A 23,335-nucleotide genomic window follows, 5' to 3' on the forward strand; every position below is an offset into this window, starting at 1 on the left:
TAGTGTTGAACGAGACGTTCAAAGTTAAGGAGGGGGCAGTGTTACAGAAATTGGATGCTCGAACGATTAAAAAGGGAGGTCTGAATTGGAGACTAGCTTTAATTTGGGCAAGGTTTTTGGGAGTGTGTAAAAGTTTGTAGCTGAGGTCGAGGCCGAGGTATGTTTTGAGGAGACAGATTTTGTTAGAACTTAGAGTTAGGAGCTGGGAGGATGTTGCTAGGGAGCATCATCAAAGCCAACTTGGGGCAAGAACCAGTATAAATGTGAGTTAAGTGTAACTGTTATTAGGTTGTGGCAAGTAAATATATTGGATATCACTACCATGTTTCTTGTGAATAAACATCAGTTACTTAAAAATCATTGTTCGATAACTCCTTTCTCTCAGAGACTGTAATTGTATGTGCGTATGACTTGGCCCTGGCCTTGCGTGAGCATTAATTTAGGCTAGACTAAACATCTACCCTGCAGTCTTTAAATTCCCCATTTTCTTATAAAAGAATTCCCAAAAGTTATTACAATATGCTTACATTGTGTTTCTTGTAGCGAGCTGGTTCCGTCGTCATTTCACATACATACTCCCAATCACCGTCCACGATCACAAGCTGGAGATGGTGCACATAAGACATGTCATTCCCTGGTGGTAATCCTATGAATCTTCTCATCAAGTCTTATTCAATGCGAGTATAGTCAAGCTTAAACAACAAATAAAAGGCTGAGATATCTACCCAGACTTATAGAAACTGTTTGATAGTCTCATATTCCGCTAGTAGGTCTCTAGTAGAGGAAATCTTCTGAATTCTTAAAGCCTTTCATCTGAGATTTCCTACTGAACAGGATTCAGGGCTTATACAAAAATTCTCCGCCATAACTCAATAAAACACAATTCCTCAGTGCTCAATCATAACCAGACCTGTATCACTAGTTACAAGTAAGTCACCTCAATGTCTATGACCACAAATAATCCACTATTTCCACAGTGTTAGTCCCAAATCAGAGGCGTTCGATCTCCGGACAGTTCTTGTTTACTGCCGAGGATCAGGATGCCATGGATGCTTACACTGAATCCTCCTCCAAAACATCTCCTTTTTCAAAAACATCATAATCAAATTCGAGAAAATCCCTCTCAAATGAATGTAGCTTGTTCAGATCTACATTATAGATATATTCTAGTGAAGTGGAAGGCTATCTTCACCAGCAACATACCGCAATCCTCTCTCTTGCATTGATCACTGTCGCCATGTTCTATCCCCCTCACATAACATCAGTTTTATTCCGAAATTCCCAGAAAAAAAAATTGTCTGAATCCAGGCCAAGTCCTGAGTTCCTTTACATGCTAAACCACAGTGAAAGATCAAACCCTACAGGATTATGTTCCTCTGATGGGAGAAGATAAGATGGAACAGAGCCTTTCTAGTTACCATGACAACCACATAACAAGTATGTTCCATCTATTATCACATTGATAATATGATACTGTATGACATCATCATCATCATGATCATAGAAAAGAAGAATGCACACATTTAAACACAGAGAAGGATCATTCTACAGATAACACATTGTTGCTCTGTATATCGTTTATAAATATAACATTAAGTGTGTGTATTTGTCAAGATAGTCATATAATGACAAGCAGTGGCATACGCAGGATTTTTTTCAAGGAGGGTGTTTAAAAATTTGGAATATCGCACTAGCTGATATTTTGCTCAGTGGGGCAGGGGGGGGGGTATAAAAAATGTTTTCCTAAAAAAATATGTAGGGGGGGGGGTGATTTAACCCCCCCCCCCAACCCATGCATACGTGCCTGATGACAAGTGTATTTTGTGAGAGCATAGTACTCAGTGAGACACATACCTGTATGCATCTACCATTCTCTCAAAACAGAGATAAGGCTAAAATTAAATCAAAGGGCAGTCCAACTTTTGTCATGAGTTCATTTCTATGAAAGCAGAAACATAACATGCACTTATTATGACCCTAGGTCCCCAGCACTGCCAGGTACCAATCTACACCTGGGTAGAGAGTGGCAAATGTGGATTACTGTATTACCAATAGAGGTTAGTGCGGGATGGGATTCAAACCATTGACCCTCGAACTGAGACTCAAGTGAATGAACCACGACACCAATACAGGGCACACACAACTCATTTGGCTCCCATAGTCCTAATCATTTGTGTGTTCAGTCCACAATAATCAAAATATCATATTTTGAGAACCAGTCTGTGGAATCCATTTTAATGCTCAGAGCAGTGTCAAAATATAAAACCTCCTGGTTGAGTTGCCTTATTTGGGCATATTCCCAGCTCAAAGCTGGTAATTCGGCTAAAAACAACTCGGGCTGATTTACAGACTCAAACTGTAGAAATACACAGAGATGATATAAACCCTCCCAAAGTACATGAAGACATGTTTTCTTCAGCCGTGGGGTAAAACATTTATTGACATTTATTGACATTTATTGAGTTCCCTTAGTTATTTAGGCATATTCCCAGCTCAAAGCTTGTAACTCGACTAAAGACAACTCTGGCTGATTCGAAAACCCAAACTGTAAAAATACACAGAGATAATATAAACCCTCCAAAAGTACATGAAGACACGCTTTCTTCAGCCAAGGGGTAAAACATTTATTGACATTAATTGTAGCCAGTTGTGCAAACCAACATGCATGCATAAACACAAACGTTGAGCACGCACGTTGAGCACTCAGAGACTTCAGTGGTAAACGCTTGATAAGCACCGTTCGGGAGATACATATATATCAATTTGTAAAACCAGCAGTAATTTTGTTAAAGTGTACCAATCACCAAAAATAATTTGTTATGTATGCTAATAGTTCTATGTCGTAATACTATATTGAAATTCAAATTGTGAGCTTTCCAATATTACTTCTGTAAAGAGAATTTGCAAGTTAAAATAAACTCTATAAATATAAAAGCGACTTGTGAGTTGACTACCTAACGCACCCGTACATGCTTGCTTAATAGGGCTCGTAGGAAGGCACGTCTGAATTGGGTTCCTTGAGCATCGATTTCTGTTATTATTTATTTTCGTCATATATAATACTTTTTCCGTTAACCCATAGAAAGCCGGTAAAAGTTTTTTGAGGTTTTAAGGGGTTTTATATTTTTAGCTTTACACAGATAAATTTTTCGGTTGATTGTTATACTTTAAGCTACATTAATGTTCATGCAGTCTACTTGTCTTTAAGTAATAAAGTGATTGATAAAAACTTACCGCCATGAATGGATCCGATGGAATATCATCGCGAAAACCTGCAAACGAATTGCTGCGAAGTAGACTAGAGTGGATGGACGACCTTTGACTTCTGCGTCCCGTCAGCGACCCAGACATGTCCTGGAGTCGTCCTAGGTAATAGAACATGAGTTGGGAGATGTGAGAGGTCGCAGCATGGTTCATTACAGATAGATGCCGTACTTGGATTTTACGTCTACGAGTAGACATCTTGACAATGCTTATTAGAATGTAACAAGGGAAAATGAAATGTACTGTTCGGGAATCGATCACGACTGTTTAACGATGAATGTTTCCTAGCAGCGATCATCAGATGGCTCGTTGATAGCTTGTTTTCCAAATATCTGTATCTACGTCACTTGGTGAGAATAGTCAAAATGTTTCACATTTCTGATTGAAATGGATCAAGTACAATAATTCATTGAGTCAGATGTAGAAACTTGTTATCAACTACAAGTCCATAAGTTGAAATAATTCCTAGCTGTATGAAACGAAGAAAGCTTGATTATTCCCAAGGGTCACTTATTAACGGTTGTAGAAACTTTGATGACGAAAATAAAAAGCAATAGTTTTTAAATAGAAGAGGCTGTATGAAGTTCTCCTGAATGAATGAATGTGATGGAATGTTCTGGGTGGATGATTGTGGATTTCTCTAACAGAGTACATCAGAAGTAGAATAAATATCTCTCACAGAACAAGGACCTTTATCAACATCAGTGAAATGGTTTTTCTCTTGCCGCCTCTGTCTATCAATGATATCTATACATCAGCTACCAACTGTCAGTCACAAACTTTTGATGAACATAGGCTCAGCTCTCACAAGTGTGTTATCCAGAGAATGGAATCAAGAACTGGAAGGGGCACACAAGATGAAACAGTAGTTGAGTTCATATAAAAAATTAACATCAAAGAATACGTCAGTCAGCTCCCAAACAACACCAGAGAACGGAACGTGACATGAAACACGACTGAATCATCTGCTTCATCTGTAACTCATCATCCAATTCATATTATACCAGTTCTCCTTATACCATCCGTCCCATCCAAACATAGCACAGAATAGAATGATCGCATGCAGCAGAGCATAACAAGCTGCTTTCAACAGTGACCTACACTCCATCTCCTTCACCTGTCATACAACCAAATTGAGTTACCATTCTCTACCCTCTACCTCCCGCCCTCCCTCACTCTCTACCCCCCTCTCTCTTTCTCCTTCTCTCTCTCTCTCTCTCTCTTTTTTCACCTCTCTCTCTCATCATCTATCTCACTTTCCTTGTCAAACGACTAAATTGAGTTACCAGTCTCTACCCTCTCCCTCCCGACCTCTCTCTCTCTCTCTCCTTATCTCTCTCTCTCTCTCTTTCTTCCCCTCTATCTTACTCTCCACTCACTCTCCACTCTCTCTCCCACACACACACTCTCTCTCTCTCTCTGTCTACCACACTTCACTTGTCAAATAACCAAATTGAGTTACCATTCTCTACCCTCTCCCTCCCGCCCTCCCTCATTCTCTATACCCCCTCTCTCTTTCTCCTTATCTCTCTCTCTCTCTCTCTTTCAAATCTCTCTCTCTCTCTCTCTCTCTCTCTTTCAAATCTCTCTCTCTCTGTCTACTTCACTTCACTTGTCGAACAACCAAAGTGAGTTACCATTCTTTACCCTCTCCCTCCATCCCATCCTATACACCCTCCCTCCCTCTCTCTCTCTCTCTCTCTCTCTCTCTCCCTCTTTGTCCCTTTACTTTCCCTCCCTCTATCTCTCTTATCTCTCTCTCTCTGTCTCTCTATCTGCCGGTCTTTCTCTCCGCCTACCTCACTTCTCGATATGCTCCGCGAAGCCATACAATTTTTGTTAGATATGTCGCTCATTCAGACCACAACGGGACCCTGATTCTCTATTGAGTTTTCATCTGAAACGATGCTCAAAGTGCTGGACTACTTTCCCATTTGTTCCAAGATACTAAAATGTTAGCGATTCAAAAAGTATGACTCAGGAGGGCCTTTTGTTTTTAGATTACTTGTAATAATATGCTATCCAGAATATGTTTTGAGTAATGGCCCTAGGGAGAAAGCCCTTTAGAAAAAATAGAATTTAGTGATATTTTTCATATGACAACCAGGAGAGTTTTTCCCTGCATATATCACATTCTATTCAGATTTAGTGATCTCATATTTCAACTATTAATAACTTTCTTGTTATTGGTCTAATTTATTTCAAACTTTCTCCATTCCGTTTCTTTTATTTTTTCTGCTTTCATACAAATGAGCTCATTACAAAGGTTTGATTGCCCTTTAACGAATGAGCCCATGTGGTCTTGGAGGTGGGGTTGAGAAAAAAAAGGCCTGAATTGATATTTAAACATTTGTTAAGAATGGATATTTTCTTGGCCTTTACTTTCAGACTCAATCAATGGAGGGAGGATAGTATAGGAGTAAACAAAACATGCCCCGCTTCACCTGGTCATATAACACCAAATCAAGAATATAAAGTTATCATACTGTGTAGGCCTATGATTTTCACAGGCCCAGTTGGTTAGTTATATATAAAATGGTTGTCATATCTAAATCCTTCGTTTTGCATATTTCCAGCAATAAAATCATCTTTCCTTTCTTGAATTGAACCTCATATTTCCCAGTTCTCTTCAAACCCGTCTGTTAATTATTCACACTTTCTTGGAATTCACTGAAGGTCACTTTCTCTCTCAACTTTTTGTATTAGTTCAAGCTAATCCATTCTTATATTTTGTTAAATGCCCCAAAACAAAAATATTGAAAGTGGTGTGAATGAGCACAAAGACCTATGAAAAACCTGAGGGAGTTAAAGGAAAGTGAAGTTGCTCTGGGTCAGGTTTCATATTCAAACAATACCTCTACCATGAATCACCTCGTTGGACTTTCTTTCACAGTTAGAGTGAGAAAAGGGAAGCTAGAAACCGAAGTGAGAGAGGGTGTTGTAGAGTACAGTCGGCCATTTTGAACTCTCATAAACATAGTCTGCAACAAAAGACTCTGATTTGACAGTGTAATACTAAACATTCAAAGTCAAACATTCATTTAGAACTTCCTTATTATTGATCCGATTTATTTAAATACAAGCTTTCACAATTCTGTTTATATTATTGTTCTGCTTTCATAGCAAGAGTAAAGAAACTTCACCATTATACCACATTGCTCCCACACCCAACTGCTAAAAAAGACCGCCAAAATAGTGTGAGAGAATTTTAAAGTAGAATAAATCTGTCCTCCCAGATAACTCTCACTTTTTTTTTTATTCTTATGTAGAATAAAAGTAACTTCAAAGAAATTTCAATGAAGTCCATCTTAACAAAACAGATACCTGGGATGTCTCCTTTTAGCATTCATGAAAATCAGAAGTCCGCGGACTTTAGTAGGAGACAACTCTTCATGATAATTAATGCACTTATAGACCATGCACAAACCAGACATACATTGTACTTCATATTCTTTTTTCCTGCTCCAGATCATTTTTCTATCATTTGATATGAATGAATAGCAGGCATGCTGATACATGACAGATATTGTGATGTACAAGACATGTGTTAGTCCCAGCACATCACTTCTTGTAACCACAAACAAATAATTCTCTGAAACACAGCTGATATCATTGGCTTCACACTGGGAGCACTGTTCATACTATCATTAGCTTCACACTGTGAGCACTGTTCATACTATCATTAGCTTCACACTGAGAGCACTGTTCATACTGTACTTGCCTAGCAACTAACATTTCAAGTAGATATATTCATATCAGAACTCATCATGTATAGGGGCCTGTCCAGAGTGGGGCGAGGAGAGGGGGGGGGGGGGGCTCTGGTGGAATGGAGCCCCCCCCCCCCAACAACAAAATTACAGAGTTATTGATTTACATAAAAATGTCTGACAAGCAAAAAAAGGTATTAAGCTTCAACATAAAGATGGGGAGGGGACCAATAATTCCAAAATATCTCTGACAAAAAAAAAAGAGAAGGTGAGATGAAGTAATTCCCCTATGACTAAAACCCCACCCTCATCCCCTCCTGTATAGACTTGAAAAGTTCTATCATCCAACAAAAGTCTCATCAAAGCACTACCCAGCATCTAGCAATGCCAATTTAATTATTTCTAAAGGTGCAATCAGTAAATACTGTGAAGGCGGATAAACAGACTAAAGCTGGGTTGTAAGTAATCACTCATTGGTTTGATTCGATGAAAACAAATTTGTAAGAAACCAAACCACACATAGATTTGACATGTGCTATGTGTTCTTCAGTCAATGTCATTTCCAGCAATTTTTCACTTTCTCATTTTCCATTTATATAAAAGTCTACTATATGACAAACAATTTAATATTGATTACAGATATGGAGCTCATGTAAAGTTTGAGCATCTATGAGCATGAGATGGCGCTATTCATATGATCTCACTAAGGTATAACAACTTAATCATGAAAGGGAAATCCAACCTCGATAGCAAACAACTCAAGAAGAAAGCAGAAAAATCATAGAAGCATGCTAGTGAAAGTTTCCAATCTGTTCCAACAAACAATATGACTAAAGTTTCAATTTAAAACAAAGTATGACTCAGGATGGATACATAAACAAATTTGTTTAAAGATGTAATCACTTTTCATATGGGAATTTCAAAATGGTCAAATCAGTAATATCACCGTGATGTGCTGTCAGTCAAGTCTCCCAATCACTCAACACCCAAAATGACTAACATATCATTTTGAAAACTTTTAGGGAAGACCTTTAACAACATAACATCCATAATATATTTTATTACAGCCCTAGGGTAACAGGGCTTAGTAGGAAACAGGAAATCCATTACATTTTAGTGTATGACAAATTGATATCCACCGTGTTTGAGTGAGTTGTTCCCAATTATATACACTCTGTATTGATCAAATTACTTCAAGATATTCATATAACATGATTTTAAAAACTATTTTTCACTTTTGTTCATATTTTCACTACCCTGTTTCTCTGATTTATAAATATATTTATTTTTATTTTTTGTTTCATCCAATTTAAATGTCAGAAAATTGTATTCCCTTTCAGATATATATATATATAGAAATTGCAGTTGGAATGCATATTGGTATACTTGTGTTCCACATTAATACACATGGATCTGTTAGCCTTGATTTAGCCTCCCCAAAATACATCTGCATCAAATCTGCAGATTCCATTAAAATATAGAGAATCTACTGAACTGCCCCTGACTTCGTCCGCACTCAACGGCCTCTCAATACAGCGGATTCTCGATCCACAGCCCGATCTAGCGACACCAGTGTTAAGTACAAGTCCACTCCAAAAATAATTTACTTTTAATAAAAGTAGAAAAATCAGAGTGAATTTCCAATTTGTCTTGTGATTTTCCTTGTTCCATAGTTTTACACACTTTTTCAAAATTCATAACTTTCTTATTAGATATCCAATTTTGCTCAAACTTTTTTGATTTTTCTGCTTCTATTGAAAGTAAGTTATTTTTGGAGTGGACTTGGCCTTTAGGTCTATCTCAAGTGATGCATTATGGGAAAAATTTGACATAGATATCAGCTGTGACACTGTTAATATACCCTAGGTGATAAGGGGATTGAATCTGTTTTTTGGTGGGGAAGGTTTGAATAGCTTATCTGGGGTAAAATTTTGTCTTGACATTTTGGACATCTTGGCCACTCTTTCAAATCTTTGTTATCAGCAAAGTAGATTTGATGGGCCTAATCTGTGTAAAAATGTATCCTGATGCTAGAAAAAGTGGTTGAATTGATGCCCACCAACAGCAATATGATAATATTGGTCACTTTTGGGCCAACAAAAATATGATATTTATCCAAATCATGCTAATTTTCAGTCGCAATCAATTGATGGGTGGTTTTGACATACATGTAACCAAATAAAATAAAATATGTGTGCTGATATCAGACCACTTTGGTCCTTTTGATCGGTGGCTAGCGTTTTGGTGCGCTGCACTGGTGAAAGATGTCAACCCACAAGTTGAAAATTTGGCCTGTTGAGGCTTGCCAGTGGGGGCGCTGTTCATTGTGAGTCCACCATACTGAGACAGGTTGAGAAGTCTGCCGAGCGTGAATTGAAGTGATAATGTTTGATCCTTTCCGGTCCAGACTAAGTCAGAATCTAGCACTCTTCAACCCCTAATATGAATGGGATATAAAGGGCTATGATTGAGCTTGTAAATAGATCTAGGTATTCATTCTCCCTTTACATTATATATTTAAGATTGAGTTCTATTCATAGAAGATTGGTTCATTTGGGACAGCAGGGGGGATTTTAGTCATGAAGATGACCTTCATCTGTAATATCCTACAACTATCATCAGGTATTACTAATGTTGACAGTCTATATTAAACTCGAGCTCTAAAGATGGAGCTACATGTATGAAAACGCAATCCAACCTTCGTAATAAGATTATTTGTATGAAAGCAACAAAATCACAGAATCAGAATGGAGAAAGTTTTTAATAAATCTGACCAATAAAGTTTTAAATGTTTGAAATAGGTGTTCACTATATATCTATGCGAATCTCAAATTGGCAATTTAGTCAGTGGATTGATAACAAACGGATGACTCTCCCGTTTGTTGGGTACAACAATATCATAAATTTAATTTATTCTTGTAGCGCTAGTCAACATTCATCATGGATGGTATATTATTGCAGGTCCTCTTTTAGTCATTTTGTGTGTTGGAACAAACGGGAAAGTTGTCCACCACTACATTACCAATTCAGCCAATTTTAAATCCCCATACCTATAATGATTACAATTTTTTAAAAGTTATAACTTTTTTATAATCCATGTATGACCACTGTGTGTTTCTCATTCTCTGGTTTTCTGTTAGAAAAGTTTGCCATCATGATTGGATTTCCCTTTAAAAGAACTTAGCCGAGTGATTATGTTTATATGCTACCTCTGGTTAGAGATACTTGCTTTTCAAAGAGAACCAGAAAAATCAGAGAAACAAATAAAAGACTTTATGGAAAATCAGACAACTAATAAGAAATTTATGATTTGGTTAATGAAATACATGTTTAAAAAATTCACTGATTGCTAAATGAAAATGGGTTTGAGACATCATTCCTCTCTTCATCGATTGCAACGTCTAGAAAGAGCATTAAGAATTCCCCTTTAACTACCGGGTACTGGTAATCATATTCAGAATCATGATTTGAGGGTGAGGGTGTGTAAGTCCCAATAAATTGTCAAAAAGGTATGACTTGCATGAAGACCAACAACATGTATACACTTGAAAGTAGCAATGAACTTGCACAGCATTATTACAATTTTGTGCCATATTTGCATTTATAAATATTCATTTTAGCACAGTAAAACTCTGTAATCATGTATTTTTTGTTCCTACTCATGACTATATCTCACTTTATAATCCCTTTCCTGTTGTGTCTAGTTCTCACTTACTGTGATCAGTGGATCATTAGGGGCTTAGAAGGTGTTACTGAATGATAGACGATTGAGTAATTTAATAAGACCAACTCTGTACATTGCATTTACATACATGTAGTTTCCGGTAAATGTGTTAATAAATCTAACCGTTTTTTTAAATTTATGAATATATATATTCCTCTTGTTTAGCATGTAAATAACAAGATTATTTATATAAAAAACAAACATTGAAATTGACATTGTTACTATAACCAGAGCAGCTCAACACATTTTGAAAGTTTTACACTCTGGGACCCCTTAAACCTATTTATTGACAAATATTGGGGCTTAAGTGTTTATTAATTTCCCTTTTTATCTTATAGTCTGTTAATTGTTCTTCAAGATTGGAAAAGAAATTGCAAGAAAGTAATTCGTTATTATCAAATAACCTCAAATACTGGTAAAACGTGTGACTGATCACTTGGCTTGAGAAAGTCACAGGAGTGGACAAAAGCTTGCCCACAAAATTTAAGGTTGGTAGAAGCTTTAAAAAATACATTATGTGATTATATGATTATACCCAACTGATGAAAGTTTTCTGTATTAACCTCAATATTGTTTGTTTGTATTTTTGTTATTGTGTAGGGTTCTCAGGAATAGCAATTTATTAACTGAAGAGGCAACCCTGATTAAATAAAACTTTAAATAGATATATATGAACATTACAAACATATAATGATAATTTAAACTTCCAATAATTCCAATAATCACCATTTCATATTTTGAATAAATATGAATTTGCATATAAGCATCATGCTTCTAGTTCGACCAACATCATTTTCAATCTCAATGTTCCCTACATGTAAGTATACAGAGAGGAAGGAAAAGAAATCTGTTCTGGAATAGCACAAATTGCAATAAAAACAGCATTGCACTTCCCTACAGAGACATGAATACGCACGAGCACTGACCGATTTAGCTCTGCCAAGCTCCTAAACAACTCTGAAACTATAAGAGAGCTCAGCGGTACCATCTTATAATGTGTCGCCATTGATCCAAATCAATAAAAAGTCTTCTAATCAATCGCAAGTTTGCAGTTACCTATCTCTGATGTACATACTAGCAGGTGATTGATATCAGTCACAATCAATCGATCACATACATGTACATGAATAATGCAGCAGGGAAAAAAGAACACAATTAAATGCCCAAAAGAGCCCCCGAAAGTCACTAAAAAAAACCCCCAAAATTTGCATAGAGTTCAATGCAAAACAAATTGAAGAGTGTTACTCTTATGCAAGCAAGCTTGAAAAGTAGCCCCTGAAATTTTTTGATATTTTTTTTTCCCTAAATGCAGTAAGAAATGAAGACATACCTGAGATAATAGGATAAGAAGGCGAATGTAGAACCATCACTTGTGCGTCACTGTGCCAAACCTTCACATATAAACTGGAGGAGAACTGAGGCATGATCAAATAAATCCTGAATGAAAACCTGCTCTTTAAGTTTGAATTAATCCCAATCAATAGATGATATGAATGTCTCTTCACTTGATGAGTCTCCTGTACTCGATGTGAGCCCTGCATGAGCCCTTGACCATGATTGTTGGCACACCCCCCTCTACAGCCATGACTCAGCCTTGGATTCAAGCAATTGGAACACTAATCATAGACTACAGATGACATCAAACATTTCCTTTCTCAAATCACCTATTTAAAGGGATGCCCTATATTTATCACTCAGTTGCATTTGCAGTCCAGTCTCTTCAGTTTAACCAGACACACCATAGTTTCACTGGTTCAAAACCTTGGCATTATGATACCAGAGGTAGTATTGCTACTACGATGTATGAACTATATGGTCATGTAACCATAATTTGTGCATGACCGAATTTCAGGCACAGTTCCATATCTCAAACAAGACAAATGTGAAAGCAGCTGCGTCTCCAACATGCAATTATTATGCTAGAGCCAAGACCAAATACTTTACAAGCCCTTGAGTTGGTTAAAAATAGAAAATGGAACAATGTAGATCTAGTTTCTATTCCAAACAGAAGATTTTCCCCCAGTTTGGTAAGCTCACAGCTATCCAAAAGCTGGAGGGTGTGAAATATACAAGGCATCATGTACTTTCTCAAATCACTTATCAACCTTACAGGGAATCTCCTCAGAGATTCTACAACCAATGACAATTGTTGTTTATCAATAAGATGACTGTTGCACTGCTTCAAATAATCAAACTGAGAACGGTTTGCTTGGAGCATCTTGAAACCAGAAAATCTCTCTAAAGGTTCACTTAATGGTCATTTATCATGCAAACCTGTACTATCATGCACAGGTCACTGTTAAAGGGCAATCTAACCGTGGTAATTAGTTTATTTGAATGAAAGCAGAAAAATGAGAGGAATAGAGTGGCCAAAAGAAATTGAAATAATCAGACCAATGATAACACAGTTAAATATGAATGTTTGAAATATGAGATCACTACAGATATGTGAATCTCAAAATGGCAATTTTGTGAGTGGATTGTGACATAGCGAGGAATAACTCTCCCATTCATATTTTAAAAAAATATCACCTGTTTCTGTTTTTCTCTCACGTTCCTTCACCCTTGAGGCACTACTTGAAATATATCATGGAGAGTAAATTATCAAAGGTCCTCTAAAAAAGAAAAGACCATTCCAAGTCAAACATGTTGAGACAAAATTATATTTCTACCATTTTGTATGTTGTAACAAATTGGAAAGTTGTCCGGCACTACATCAGAGTGACTGATTCAGCCTATATATTTGAAGTTCCCATAAATATAGTGATATTACTTTAAAAAATACATAACTTTCTAATTTTTTGTCACATTTTGTTCAAACTTTCACCAGTCTGCCTTTCAAATTGTTCTGCTTTGTTTTAGATTTGTTTGCTACCCAAGTTGGATTTCCCTTTAACTTTAATTAATTAACTTTAACTATAATCATGAGTTATATTTGACTGGTGGATCACTTACAGTGTATATGTTCAGATCTATGTGACATTTCTGTTTGTAAGGGGAGTTTCCAATCACTCCTCATATGATTCATACTTTAATAGCGATCCACTTCTGTACTTAGGGCTGAATAGTTTTCACATTAAATGCTCTAGCGAACCATTAATCATAGTTTGGACTCATTTTGTAATATTGAAAGCAGGAAGTATGAGCTTAACAGAGATCCATACTTTTATTTCCTCTCCGTCAGCTAAATGCAGGGATATTGTTGGAAGGCTTTGGGGCTCATAAATTCACTGTTTCTAAAGAGGCCTAATACAACTTTTGGCATGAATCCATGCTATAAATACATTTCAGAAATGTGATCAGAAATATAGAAGCTCTAGAGTAATTGGTCTGGGTTGGGATGCCAGTGTTTTAAAAAATTCCAATGGGCAGGTCCAACTTGATATTAAAAAAACACAGAAAAAACATTAGTGCACTTTGAGAAAACCTGATTGAATTGAATTTAATTCATTAAACATAATGTGTATGTTCATCTATGTTTTGTTTTAACAAGACATAAAGGAGAAAATAGAGACTAACACCTTAGTTTGTAACTGATCCAAAACAACCTGGCAACTTGATGATATGCTGAGTAAGCAGCTGTCCCTTTGTTTTGTCCTAATTCTTTAATATCTCAAAAATCCCTCTCAAGTTTTGCTGAACTTGACAGGTAAACTTGAAGTTGAGGGTGTTTAAAAAAGAACATGTGGCCAATGATACATGTATATCTGAGGTGCAGGTAGGGCAAAATAATCTTTGAAGAAGAATAGGCATTAAGAATGCTAATTTTAGATCAAGAATGAAGAGTTTAGCTCAATAAGGAAATCACAAAGCCAAAGCAGCAAAGCAGCAAACCTTTGCGTGCATGATCACAATGTTATAATGTATATCTTCCTTTTTAAGGTATAGACCAGTTTTGTAAATGCCCCTCTCTCAAAAAATGAAATGGAAGCTCTTATTACCAATCATGTGAAAGAATATGTTTTGACTAGTACGTGATGATACAAATTTTGCTGGGAAACCACCTACTAATTGATATATTTGGTAAATTATTATATCTATCCGGGCTGGATAGATATGGCGTATTCCCATATCTTTCTGTGTACAGTGCTTGTAACTTTACCAAGACTGGGCCAAATTTCTTATCATTTTGATGATTCCAGAACCTTGCAGTACACACCAATACTTATATGCTAGATTATCAACCTTTTCTGATCGATTCCATAATGTTTCTTTCACAATGCAATCGCATGACCCAAACTGGTCTATACCTTTAAGTTTGAAGTTCATGGTTCATATAGTTCTTGAGACATTGCGATAATGGGACTAAAATACTGAAATTTCATGTTAATTTACCTCTATCACCTTTGACCTACTTTCCCCAAAATATAATCAGATCGTCTCCACTTTGCATACAGTTATTGCTATTTCAAGCAAGCCTCTGGCAAGCTCCTTAATTGTCAAGACAAACTTTTTTTCAAAAAGTATGCATTAAATAAAAAAGGTAAACAGGTCTTTAAGAATGTCAAAAAGTATGTTGAACTGCTCAATTCTTATGCTAGAGCCAAGTACATGAAGTTTGCAAGCAATTGTTTTGGTTAAAAATAGAAAATAGTATAATCTGTATCTATATAGTTTCCCTTTCGAACTAAAGATTTTTTTTACCCAGTTTGGTAAGCTTAGATATAAAAGTGTTGGAGATTGTGAAATATACAGGGCATCACTTCACTCTATGGATGGTATCCACTTTTGCAATATATATTTACAGTGTTTGTATGATTGAATATATTCTTTTCTTGATCTTTTCTCTTTAGAGGACCTATATGCTATCCATGATATATTTTGAGTAGTGGGGAAAGGCACTATACTATAGAAAAAACTAGAAATTAATGATATTTTTGTACACAACAAAAGGGAGAGTTCTCTGTGACTTCATTGTACGTTGCAATCCCCTGACCCAACTTCTGATTTGAGATTCGCATCTAGCCTATGTGATCTCATATGTCAAAAAATCACAGATTTCATATTTTTGCTTCTATGTATTTCAAACTGTTGTCATTCTGTTTTGTTTTTGTTTTCTTCTGCTTCCATACAAATGAACCAATTTACAATGGGTTGGATTGCCCTTTAAGAATTTGGGTAGTGTAGGAAATTATAACGATAAAATATCATCCATCGATACTGTAATAAACAACACAAATTCCAGTTTTGATCACTCTTATATAAACATTTCTAGGATGTACTTGGGCCTCTTACCTCTGACAGAAACCGAGACAAATACTTGAAACTCCAGCTTGCTTCCTTCTTGCTCCTTTCATCACCTGGTACCTCCCTCGATTGGCAACTCCCAAGCCACACAGTAGCCGCAGTGTGTCCTATCACGGCGATCAGACGAATATTCACTTCCCTTGTAAAGAAAAATGTATGAATTAATTTACAGATGTTGTACAAGAAACATCACATTGTAGGCTACATCTTTACTATATTTTGTACTTGTTCTAGCCACCCGCTTTCCCTCTCTCACATTTTCTTGTTCTCTCTCTTTCTCTCTCTTGCTCTCTCTCTCTCTCTCTCTCTCTCTCTCTCTCTCTCTCTCCCCCCCCCCCCCTCCTCCCCTCTCTCTTTTTGTGTTACTACACTGAGTCTCTCATCACAATCTTTAACATATAGAAAAAGAGGGGAAGGGGTGAAAATGTAATCAGGACACAGAGCATAAATTACAATATATTTGGACTGCCATATGAGGCCAATGCCGGTGTGAGAACAACTTCCTTCCAATATCAATTGAGAATCAGACCTTAAAACCCCTCTAAAGTGTTGGGAGTCCCAAATTAGCCAAAAATTTGATGGCAAAATTTCACTTAAATTGTATCATAATGTGAAAGAGGATGTCATTTAAGACACACTTCTGCAAAGATTCCCCCCCCCCCTGCCCCCGAGATGTGTTTGAAGACAAAAATTGATAAAAGAATACATAATTTAGGATTTCTGTTGTATGTAGATGACACCCTCTTTCACATTATGATACAATTCAAGTGACATTTTGCCATCAAATTTTTGGGGCTCCCAACACTTTAGAGGGGCTTTGAGCAGATCAAAAATCTTTGAGGAAAATTAGACAATTGATTAATACCATAGGTATAAAAATTCAAATGAATGATTTGTAACTCGCAATCTCAATTTTTTCTAACACACCTGTACCAGTGAACAACAAATTTCCATTTTTTATGGACAATAAATCAATTCAATTCAATTTAATTCATCTGTAGACAAATTTACATCTTGGTCATAATAATCTGACATCATTTCATCACTCTTCATATTTAACACTACTTTGCTTTATTCGTCTCTCTGCACAGTTGCTTATTTGCCAAATGTGCAATTTTGCACAAAACAATACCAGCAGGCACCAATTGACAGAAGGATTGATATGCAACACAATGGCTTTGCAAAACTACCCATTTCCAGTCTTAATTAGCTATAATCCTTTTAACACCGGTTTATATTAATCTGGAAACAGTTAAATAATCTTGAAAGCTTTGGTATATCTACAATGGGATGATGAATACAGTGTGGAACAGGAAGATTATTTGTGTGGCATATTAAATGTTAAACTGTTAAGTTCTCTTTTATTTACAAGAAACTGATATTCAGTTCACCACTTGGTTATTAAAGATAACAAACTCATGACAAAGTTACTGATTCACCTACATTAGATGATCTTCAAAGTTTTCATTATAACAACAAAAATATGTACTTTTACATCATGTATATTTCTTTCTCTCTCTCTCTCTCTCTCTCTCTCTCTCTCTCTCTCTCTCTCTCTCACCTACTCTCTATGTATTTCAAGCTCTATTTTATTTCCCCCTATTTCATTCTCTTTGGCCATCTCTTTATTTTCCTGTCTAATTCTCATAAATCATTTTCATCCTCTGCCATTCTACCTTTCCTCTACATCGTTCTGTCTATCTTTCCTTTAGATCGTTCTGTCTATCTTCCTATCTTGCCTAACTTCTGAACCTTACATCCCTAGACACAAGCTCACTCATCTTGGTTGGGTTTATTTGTAAAGGCGGTTGCCATGGAAACCTAGTAATTCCACCATTTCAAACAGATGTTGACAAGTTATCCTGATGTGGGTGGCTTGAGTCATGATGTTTTTTCTTCTTCAGTTTAGCTATCTCACTTCCTACATTACCATGTGAAACTAACGAGCTACACGTACACTGTTAGAAGTATACTCGTAAAATATAAACCAACAGTACACGTACATGTACATTTTACACTCTAAATAAGTATCGAGAAATGCTTCTTTAAAGAGATGTTTAAGGTTTGGTTAACTTTGATAAAGTCATAAATCTAAATGTAAATATGTCATTACACTTTTGAAACTTCAATACAAATTTACAATGGCAAAGAGAAGTTAAAAATTTGGTTTACTTGAATAAAGTCACAAATCTTATAAAATGTAAATGTCATTACACTTTTGAAACTTCAATAAAAATTTACAATGGCAAAGTGAAGTTTACAATTTGATTAACTTTAATAAAGTCATAAATCTTATGTAAAATGTTATTCAAAGTTTGAAACTAAAATAAAAATTTACAATGGCAAAGAGAAGTTAAAATTTTGGTTAACTTTAATAAAATCACATATATGTTATAAAATGTAAATGTTATTACACTTTTGAAACTTCAATTAAAATTTACAATGGCAAAGTGAACTTTTAAATTTGGTTAACTTTAATAAAGTCATAAATCTTATGTAAAATGAGATTTAAAGTTTGAAACTAGAATAAAAATATACAATGGCAAAGAGAAATTGAAAATTTGGTTAACTTTAATAAAGTCATAAATCTTATAAAATGTAAATGTCATTACACTTTTGAAACTTCAATTAAAATTTACAATGGCAAAGTGAAGTTAAAAATTGTGTTAACTTTAATAAAGTCATAAATCTTCTTAATGTTAATATGTTATTACACTTTTGAAACTTACATCAAAATTTACAATGACAAAGGAGCAAAAGCATCTAAACCTGGTGTTTCCATCAATGTATGATATCTGATGTATTGCACACTATATTGCACTTAGTTTAAATCTACCGGTTTTTAAATATTTATTATCACTCCGTCTCCATGGCTCTTTCCAATTAAAGAATGCTCTTTGATTAAAGGGTGGCTCTTCTCTTTATTGTCTTAGTGTGTTCTCCTATTTAAATCAACTTTTGAATGTCCTTTTCTTTCTATTTATCATTTTAAGTATGTTTTTTTAAACATTTATAGAGATTATAAATATAAGCCATAAAAATACAGTTCTAAATTGATCTTTATCTGATTTTATTATTTTGCATTTCTTTCCCAGAATGTAACTTACTTTCATTGTTGAAGTAATTCCTTTGAATAGTTTCAAAAAGATCTTTAATGAATGAATGCTAAGACTGACAAAACTTGATATATGTACACAGTATGAATGAATACCCATGAATGAAGTCCTCTGAAGCTCTGAACTCTGAAGCTGTGAATCTGCAGCATTTAGCAAGCTTCGTCAAAAGTCAACACAATGGAACCATTCAAATTTTGTATAAGCAAAAATGAAAGTTGAATTCTGGTCATGCGATTGCATTGTGAAAGAAACAATGTGGAATAGATCAGAAAAGGTTGATCATTTAGCATATAAAACTTGGTGTGTACTGCAAGGTTCTGGAATCATCAAAATGATAAGAAATTTGGCCCAGTCTTGGTAAAGTTAAGCACTGACTGTACACAAAAAGATGGGACTACACTAACATGTGGCATAAAAGTCTGTCCCAATTTTTATACTGTTACATGCCATATTTAGAATATGAAGGCATTTGAAGAGCCATGCTCAGTTTTCAAGGAACATGTTTTATCTGATGTTTCCATTTTCCACACTTGAATAATAAAAATGATAACGTCCTCAAATTATTTGTCACCTCTTCCCAGAACTTAACCTTCTCTTTAATACTGGACACTGATTTGTCAATGAACTGCACTAGAACACTGAGATAAAGGTAAATAATATTTGACATTAATTACGATTCTAAATGAACAACAAGATCATAATACCAGGTAACACAAACTTTTCTAGTTTGTTTTCCCTTTTAAAACTGCATAATTGTGAACTCATCTATACTATGGTATGTCAATAATTCAGACATTTTGCAGATCTGTGCAGGCGCAATAGCTCAGTCGGTAGAGCAGTGGTCTCATAATCCGGTGACCCGGGTTCGAAACCAAGTCGATGCGCTAGTGTCCTTTGGTAATATAATCCTTATTACCAGGTCCCTCGGAGAGGACCTAAAGCTGTCGGCCGTCTGGTTGCTTTTATTCTTTCTTAGCCGTCAGGTAAAATAACCACCACAATCTGCAATTCGACCAAAACAAAAGGCGCCCTTTACAGTTAGCTACATGTAGCTAGGTACATCTCGATCTCTACTCAAGCGAGGGCATCCTGGTAACGGGAAACCCCCCGGCTTGCATGCAGTACACGTAGCGCGTAGATCTAATTTTACACACCCAAGACGGTCGACAACAATGCCTTTCTTTTCAAGCCTTGTCTAAACAATAACATCCAAGCAATGTCTACCCCGGTACATGGGGAAACTCTCACTTACCTCTATTCCACAGTTAACTTTGATATCAGGTCCAGTAAATCATTTATAGTCCAGCTAAATGACAGGCCTAGCCTTGTAGACTGCACAAACACGTTGACTTGCACACGAGATCAACAGATGCTAGCTAGCTGTACTGTACTCTGCGTGCGTTGTATAGTAAAAGGAGTTCAAGGAGTTGTTTCGATTTCAAGCGAGAGCGCAAGGTTAGGGGGGGGGGGGTGCAAAAGAACTTGCCATCTACGATTACAAAGGAAATTAGTTTATACGTTTGTTAAGGGGTTGCAATGTGTTCTGTCCTGAACAATCATCGCACCGATGTCAAGCTGACTGGCTGACCTAAATAATACGGTGGAAATAACTAATCTAGCTCACAATGCGTCATTCATAACAAGCGATGAAAGACGGACAGATCTGCATGTTCGCTAAAACAATGCCATTTCTGTGAATGTCCCATACATAAACCTATTCGGATTGATAACATTAAGATTATTATTATAGGAAAGAATGCAAAATGCAAACTCTCGATCAGTGGCGGATCCAAGGGGTGGGGCCACGGGGGGCTCATTATTAATGCTCACCCCCCCCCCCCCCCGCCCTTGGGCTTCCGCCCTCGGCTGGATCCGCCCCTGCTCTCGATCTCGATTTATCAGGAAACGTTTGGCATACAAATAATGATAAATGTTTAATTTACATATAAACACAATGTTTATGTTCAAATTCCCAGGTATATTTCCTAATGTAAACATTTTACAACTTTACAGGCTCAGTTGAAAATCAAAGAGGATTTAGAATTTTTCCTAACTAGGAAGAAGAACAAAAATCTTCCTTTACATTTTCAAAAGTAGTAGAGAATTTATCTTGGTGTTTAAAGTATACACATCCACTCTATCTCATTTATTTACAATGTTGCTTTATAATTCTGTAAATAGTTGTATTTTGTTTCGATTCTGTAATGTTTGATTTTTTCTTTCTTTAAAGATTTAAAGAAAAGAAGAAATAAATGTAACCGGACGTATAGGCCGGCCCTTTTATTCATCCTCTCTCTCTCCCTCTCTTTCTCTCCCTTCACCTTTCTCATTTTCTTCTTCTTTATTTCTCCCTTTCTCTCTCTGTACCTTCTCCTTTCTCATTTTCTCCTTCTTTATCTCCCCCTCTCTCTTTCTCTCCCTCCTCCTCCTCCTCCTCCTCCCCTTTCTCTTCCTTTCTCATGTTTTCCTTCTCAGTATCTCGTTTGCTCCTCTCTCTCTCTCTCTCGATCTTCTCCTCCTTCTTTCTCCCTTTCTCTTTCTTTCTTCCCGAGGATTTCAATTAATGATTTCATTTCATAACTCGCACCCTATTCCAAATTAAATGAACCCATTATATTATTTGTACTTGACAATTTTCCCCATTTGAGCCGATTTTTCTTATTCATATCAAGGTTATATTATTTTGCCAAAATAGACAGATTAAGTGACAAAAATAATGCCTTTTTAAAAAGCTGAACCGAAGATTGTCATCTAACAGTGTACAACTGAGCCGGTGTTAATTTAAAACTAGATGGAATTCGACTGCGCGCAGTCGAAAATGATGCCTCCGTCATAGAGCAATTTTACAAACCGAAACGGAAGAAATTTTTCAAATTCAAGTTCAATTGTAATCCATTAACATGTTCTCAGAATATCGTGATTACAAGCAATTTCTCATAAACATATATGACCCTTTGATCTTTGACCTCATGACCCTAAAATCTACTCAGTTCATTGGCTCTGCAAGATTTCCTGAGTTAAATAGTAATCCATCTGTCAGTTCTAATGAGAATGCGTCCACAAGCTATTTTTGCATACATAATGAGCCCATGACCTTTGATCTTATGAACCATTCATTGGCTCTGCAAGATACATAAATGATCTAAGTTTGGCAGGAATCCATCAATCTGTTCTAATGATAATACGATCACAAGCTATTTTTGCATACATAATGAGCCGCATGACCTTGACCTTTACCTCATGACCCCAAAATCTAATCAGTTCATCAGCTCTGCAAGTAACATACATGACCAAAGTTTGGCAGGAATCCATCAATCGGTTGTTCAGATAACGCGATCACGAGCTGTTTTTGCATACATAATGTGCGCTGTGACCTTTGACCTCGTGACCCCAAAATCTAATCAGTTCATTGGCTTTGCAAGATACATACATGACCAAAGTTTGGCAGGAATCCATCAATCTGTTCTTCAGATAACGCGATCACAAGCTGTTTTTGCATACATAATGAGCCCTGTGACCTTTGACCTTTGACCTCGTGACCCCAAAATCTAATCAGTTCATCAGCTCTGCAAGATACATACATGACCAAAGTTTGGCAGGAATCCATCAATCGGTTGTTCAGATAACGCGATCACAAGCTGTTTTTGCATACATAATGAGCCCTGTGACCTTTGACCTTTGACCTACGTGCTCCAAAATGTAATCAGATTGTTTTCCTATAGTGATACACACTATCACTAAGTTTGAAGTTTAAATCTCCAGTGGTTCTTGAGATATCATGATAACAATCTCAATGTATGGAATTTCATAAGTTGACCTCTGTGACCCTTGACCTTTGACATACGTGCTCCAAAATCTAATCAGATCGTCTTCCTATGGTGATACATACTATCCTTAAGTTTTAAGTTTAAATCTCAAATGGTTCTTGAGATATCGCGCTAACAAACTCAATACAAGGAATTTCATAAGTTGACCTCTGTGACCTGTGACCTTTGACCTACGTACTCCAAAATCTAATCAGATCGTCTTCCTATGGTGATAAATACTATTCCCGAGTCTTAAGTTTAAATCTTAAATGGTTCTTGAGATATTGTGATAACGGTCAAACGGGACGGACGGACGGACGTACGGACGGACGGACGTACGGACGGACGGACGTACGGACGTACGGACGTACGGACGGACAACCCGAAAACATGATGCCTCCGGCACCACCTTCGGTGGCGGAGGCATAAAAAACAATGTGTACCTCTAACATAGACTTCATGGGAACAAAG

General features: G+C 36.4%; 1 long non-coding RNA gene across 1 annotated transcript; it reads right to left on the minus strand.

Annotated features, from left to right (window-relative positions):
* Nucleotides 1-3,142: 3,142 nt before the first annotated feature.
* On the minus strand, nt 3,143-20,482 carry LOC115920150. The gene is made up of 3 exons (XR_004062202.1): nt 20,311-20,482; nt 15,931-16,081; nt 3,143-3,365 (listed from the first exon to the last, which is right to left on the minus strand). It is a non-coding gene; the product is annotated as an uncharacterized LOC115920150 (long non-coding RNA).
* Nucleotides 20,483-23,335: the final 2,853 nt, after the last annotated feature.

Source organism: Strongylocentrotus purpuratus, unplaced genomic scaffold, assembly GCF_000002235.5.
Source record: "Strongylocentrotus purpuratus isolate Spur 01 unplaced genomic scaffold, Spur_5.0 spur5_scaffold_8, whole genome shotgun sequence".
In the NCBI taxonomy this organism is placed as follows: Eukaryota; Metazoa; Echinodermata; class Echinoidea; order Camarodonta; family Strongylocentrotidae; genus Strongylocentrotus; species Strongylocentrotus purpuratus.